Source organism: Chrysemys picta, chromosome 4 (genome assembly GCF_011386835.1).
Source record: "Chrysemys picta bellii isolate R12L10 chromosome 4, ASM1138683v2, whole genome shotgun sequence".
Lineage (NCBI taxonomy): Eukaryota > Metazoa > Chordata > Testudines > Emydidae > Chrysemys > Chrysemys picta.
The window spans coordinates 37,365,342-37,371,110 of NC_088794.1; the positions used below are offsets into that span (position 1 = coordinate 37,365,342).

Below are 5,769 nucleotides of genomic sequence, written 5' to 3' on the forward strand. Positions count from 1 at the left end.
CAACTCTAGATAGCATCCCCCAGGGAACAGAAGAGACGGGCCTCAGCTATAATGAATATAAAGGGGATCTTTATTTGGGTCACCAGCCACAGCCAGACCTCAAAAATTCTCCCAGATTCCTTATCTCCTGGGCTAAGTATACAGCCTGTGCTTATTAGCCTCACCAAAATTTGACAGTAGCCATTGGATACTGTCCCCTGCCATATGAAAGGAATATTAACACTTTGTAAGAAAGTCAGGGGCTGGGAAGTAAAGAGCATTTTTTGCTACTGCAGTTATAATATATATCTCATAGAGCTGGAAAGGACCCTGAAAGGTCATCAAGGCCAGCCCCCTGCCTTCATTAGCAGGACCAAGGACTGATTTTTTTTTTTTACCACTGATCCTTAAGTAGCCCCCTCAAGGATTGAACTCGCACCCCTGGGTTTAGTAGGTCAATGCTCAAACCACTGAGCAATTCCTCTTCCCCAGTTCTGTGTGTCACACCTTTATCACTGGGTGTCAAAAGTTAACAATTTCTTTTGGGGGGCGTAGGGAAGGGGGGATAAGGGGAGGCAAATGAAGCCACCTCTGTCTGGGAGGATCCTGGCAGAGAACTAGAAAGGGGTGGGGGTTGCAGCACTTCCAAATTTCCCTAGAAGGAGGTGATATTGAAGAGAAACCAAGGAGGGTGAAATCCTCTACACTGCTGCCTATGCTAGGCCTTGAGGCATTGGAGAGCTACAGTACATTGCACTAGGAGCATGGAGAGATGGCATGCTGCTACACATCTGAAACCACATGGGATTCTTGATTGCCCTTGGCATCAGATTGACACAAATCTATTTGAATTGTATTAGCTCTTATTGGTAGACCACAATTTTGTTTTGTTTTAAATGAGTTGATCCAAAATACATAGAGTGGCCATGTAATAACACATTGTAAATTCCCTTGTGCTCACCATGGAACTGCAGATGAGTTAATAATAGATAGTGACCCTGTCACGGGGGACTGGCCCCTTTAAGAGGGAGTAGGCCCAATCCACCTGTGCCTGGTTAAGTGCCTTCTAATGGGACTGGAGAGAAGACACCTGACTTACATAAAGGGTCAAGCAGCAGGCAGCTAAGGTTTGGGTGAGAGGTTTCTATAGAGGCAGAGATCTGGATAAAGCTCATGGCCAGGAGAAAAGTGGAGGGGAAGTTTGTCCATTGACTTCTGTGAGCCCAGGGAAATGATGGGGGTGGGGGTGCCAGACAAGTAGAGTAGAATGCATGAAGGACTAAGAGTGGGGGAAGCCCAGGGGCAGGACAGCAGCAAAGAGAAGTTTGCTGGCCTCTTTAAGATCAGGGAGAAGGAAGGTCCAGGGGAACAACCCTGAATTGGGAGAGAACCCAGGAGAACTGGGATTTTAGCCCAGTGTGGGTGGGCCTGGGTTACTTCACATGTTTGTCAAACCCAAGGCAGGCAGACACTGTTTATTTTGTACTTTTTTGTTTGGGCTTGGAGTTTGGTTAGGGAACGTGGTGGAAGAGGGAGCCTGAAGCAGAGCCTGGTTTTTGGTAGCGGGCTATACTGTGAGGGCTATTCTGAAGCATTTATGTTAAAAAACTAGCCTGCAGCAAGGGTAGCATTGAACTGCAGAATCAAGATGGTGTTTGAAGATTCTTAACCTGTGGAAACTGAGGCTGGGATGCCCATGGAACTACCTGTAACTTTAGGGGGCACTTGAGGAGGGCCTGCTTGAATACAGGCCCACAATTCCCAAGTGCCTCATTCTCTTTGCTGTGTCAGTTCAAACTCGCCATATCAAGCCCTGACTATCCATAACCAAAGAGATTTTGATTAAAAACTTTTTTTTTAAAAGCCCTGGTGCATTCAAGAGCTCTATACTATTCTTAATCTGCTGAAGAGCTATTTAAGCTACAGGAGGAGGATGGCACAAGAATGCATGGCTGTAAACTGGCCATGAACAAATTCAGTCTGGAAATCAGAAGGTTTCCAAATATCAGAGGGGTCAGGTTCTGGAACAGCCTCCCAATAGGAGTCATGTAGGCAACCAACTCAGCTCTGAGAGAGCTGGACTAAATTAGAAGTAAAGTTGTATGATGGGGTTGCTTGTGATGGTAAGGGCTGCACTCAGCACTCCTTCTTGGGACTCATTTCTGACTTGCTTGTTTTCCTAAAGCTCGTACTTCAGGGTTTCAACTGGCCACCTGCAAGGTCAGGAAGGGATTTTCTCTCTCCGCCTCCTTTCCCAATGTAGTCTGTTTTTTTTAAATCTCCTCCTGCTGAAGCATCAGGGATGGCCACAGCTAGAGATGGGACACTGGGCAGGGTGGGCCAAGACTGAGGTGGCACCAAACATTCTCTCTCTCTCTCTCTCTCTCTGGTGCTTGGCTGGCTGTCTCTGGCCCAGCTGCTCAAAATCTAGTTGATCACCACATGTGGGTCTGGGAAGAAATTTTCCACCTGACCAGATTGGTAGTGATCTTGGATGGGGGTCACCTTCCTCCAGCATGTGGGTCATTTGCCAGGTTTATCTGGTTATCTCATTTAATGTTACCCTGCTATTGCAGAGGCCTCAGGCACTGGTGCCCCTTGGTCCCTCCTATTCTCTGTCTGTGGCAGATAATGCTCTGGTCTCCTATGGGCTGTAATACTTGGTCTAATTTCAGTTGTTGAATTTAGGTGCTGGGTGGTGGTGGAGGTCAGACTAGATGATTGAGTGATCCCTTCTGGCCTTAACCTCTATGGCTCTTAGAATATCACAACTCACCTTACATTGCTTCATTAGGATCACAAGTGCAGACACTTCTGGGCAGAGGATGACAACATCCTTTCAGCCATCTAATAAGCTTGAGTTGAAGGCAATTAACCTTCAAATAGAAACAAAAGAACTATACATCAGGGTGAAATCCTGGCCCCATTGGCTGAATATGAATCTGTACCTGAACTGCCCCAAATTTCAGTGTGATTAGCTCCTGGGCTTTGTAATACAAAATAATCCTACAGCTCTGCAAAAAGGTAACTAACTAAATAAATGACTTAGGCATCCAGAGAAGACTGTAGCAAACTTTCTGATTTCTCACCTCTTCCTAGCGGCCTGGGGATGGAGGAAAGTGGCTTTGTTTTTCTTGGAAAGATGGTGCTGGTGAGCGAGCCATAGAACAGGTACGACCCAGGCAACAGCAGTGCAGGCAAAGATCCTGTGCCTCCCACGCATGCGAGCTGCCACAAAGTTCCAATCCCAATGCTTTACCCAGGAGTGCCAGAAGGCCATGACAGAGATTTATGAGGACCTGATACTCCACTGTACTAGATTTATGGCAGTGGAATTCAATGAGGCTGCACTGACACAACTCAGTAGAGAATCAGACTTTAAATTCCCTGCCTGCCTTAATGTCCCCTCCTCTCCCTCTCATTAGTATATTTACGTATATAGCTTAGTGAACAACAGTAACAATGTATTATTCTTGAGCATGTTTATTACAGTAGTATCTAGGGCCCAACCCAGATCAGGGTCCCAGAGTAACAGAGACATTATCCTGAAACGCTTTAGATTATTGAAGCAAACTTCCTAAATAATGTTCTTTAATATTTTCACTGTTAAGCCCAAACTTTGCTATAAACAATAGTTTGTGCCTTTCCAGGGAATTCCTTAGTTGTTACTGCCATGACCCCATTCCCATGTATGCTCTTTAGTTCAGTGGTTATGGTACTTACGGGGGATGTGGGAGACCTCTGTTCAAATCCTTGCTCTAGAACAAACCTGAAACAGGCTTTTTTAATTCACCAGAATTTCTGAAAAATTACACTTTTGGCTTGACCCAAACCATCTCTCTCTCCCCCCCCCCCCCCCCCCATGTTTTTGAAACTGTCACCGAACTGAACAGTCATTCACCCAGCTCTACTTAGGGTCAGAGCCTCAGCTGGTGCAAAGTGTCTTAGATAGCACCAGATTCTTAGTTATTACTGAATGTTTGCTCTGACAATTTACCACGGAAGCCCACAGGAGTTTGCCTAAGTAAGAACTGAGCAAGGCCTTGAGGATTTGGCTCTCTGTGTGTATGTTTTGCTTTGTTGAGCCGGAGGGAGGGTTTTGAGCCAAAGCTTTCTAGATCAAATCTCTTAATTTCTCTTTTTAAGAAAGGCCACAGATGCTCAGCATGTTCTTGAAGCTGTCAGTGCCTAGAAAGAAAAAAGGGGACAGGAGCCATCCAAGTTTAAAGGTTAGTTTATTCCAAATGGTTTTGTGATGTCAACAGGAGACTATATATATAGCAAAATATTTTCCCTCTTCACCACGGTGCTTTTGAAATGGCATCTTTGTTGTCTCTGTTGCCATAACGATGACTAATGAGGATATATATAAGACAAGGGATTCCCCCCAACCCTGAGTTTGATCTTGCCGGCCTACTGTATACTTTTGTGGTTGCATTCCCTTCCCTGAGCCAGTCTCTGTCTCTCTTGCTTTCTATCTTTTTTTCCCCTGTTTGTGGATTTCTAGATGCACCAAGGGTCTAAGACAAGTGGAGACGAATTCTAGAATGAGCAATATTTGGTGTTGTTCAGAAGTGCCAGTAGTACAGACAGGGTCACATTGTGCAGTTGGACAGAGCTCTGCTAGTTAGTGGTTTTCCTTGAAGACAGGTAGCAAGCCTCACACAGATCAGAGGAAAGATCTCATCCCATGCCCATTGTGCCTGAATGATTGGTGCGAGAGTGAGGAGCGGGACCGGAGAGGTGATGTGTCTCCCTAAATAAATTAGAATGCCATTAATAGTAAATGTTCTCTTTATGCTGAGGGCCCTTTGACACATTCAACTCATCCTCAACTTAGAATAGATTTTATCTCCAGGTTCATATTTTAAAATTGTTCCTCCCTTCAGCAGCCAATTAACATATGCCAGGGATCTCCCTCACAGTGGTTTTCTGCCACATTACCCCCCTTCTCTATTTCTCTCTCTTTAAGTATTTATCATGATATGGCATATTCATATATCTAAACTTCACTTTATCCTCTCACAGTAGGTCTCCAATCTAGACCTGAAGTGGCCTGGGAGTGCAGTCCATAGGAGGTGAAAGACTTGAACTGGATTTCTGTCTCTCCTTTGAACCAGATTTTGGGTTCAGATCTGATCTGGATCTGAATCGTTTGCTCTCTCTTGATGTTTACCAGTCTATACATCCATTCTTTCCCTGGTCTATTGCAGGGAAAGTAGCTGTGCCAAAGCTTTATCACCACCACCAGAAACAGGGATGGATAGATCATCTGCAGACTCAAGAAAAAGAAATATGTTTTTATTCCTGACTTTTTTTTTATTCCCCCTGAAATCACTTTCTCTGGAAGAAATGTGTCACTTTTCCCTACAAATAGTAAATAAATAAATCATCAGAAAAGCAAAGATTCTTCTTCTTTTCCCCTGGCTCATTTCTCTTTCTGCCATTTGCGGTATGGTTCCAACACTGCCTAGACCAGGGGTTCTCAAACTGGGGGTTGGGACCCTTCAGGGGATTGCGAGGTTATTAAGTGGGGGGTCACGAGCTGTCAGCCTTTACACCAAACCCCGCTTTGCCTCCAGGCTTTATAATGGTGTTAAATATATACCAAAGTGTTTTTAATTTATAAGGGGGGTTGCACTCAGAGTCTTGCTATGTGAAAGAGGTCACCAGTACAAAAGTTTGAGAGCCACTGGCCTAGACCAACAACTTCTGGGGATGACACAGTCAACTTTTTTCCATGTCCAATCAGACAGGCAGTGCTATCTCCACTGTAAACTCCCTGTGCAC

General features: G+C 44.9%; 1 long non-coding RNA gene across 1 annotated transcript; it reads left to right on the forward strand.

Moving 5' to 3' along the window:
- The first annotated feature begins 1,058 nt into the window (after window positions 1–1,058).
- On the forward strand, window positions 1,059–5,368 carry LOC135982726 (uncharacterized). The gene is made up of 4 exons (XR_010600272.1): window positions 1,059–1,196; window positions 3,079–3,150; window positions 4,126–4,208; window positions 5,008–5,368. It is a non-coding gene; the product is annotated as an uncharacterized LOC135982726 (long non-coding RNA).
- The last annotated feature ends 401 nt before the right edge of the window (window positions 5,369–5,769 follow it).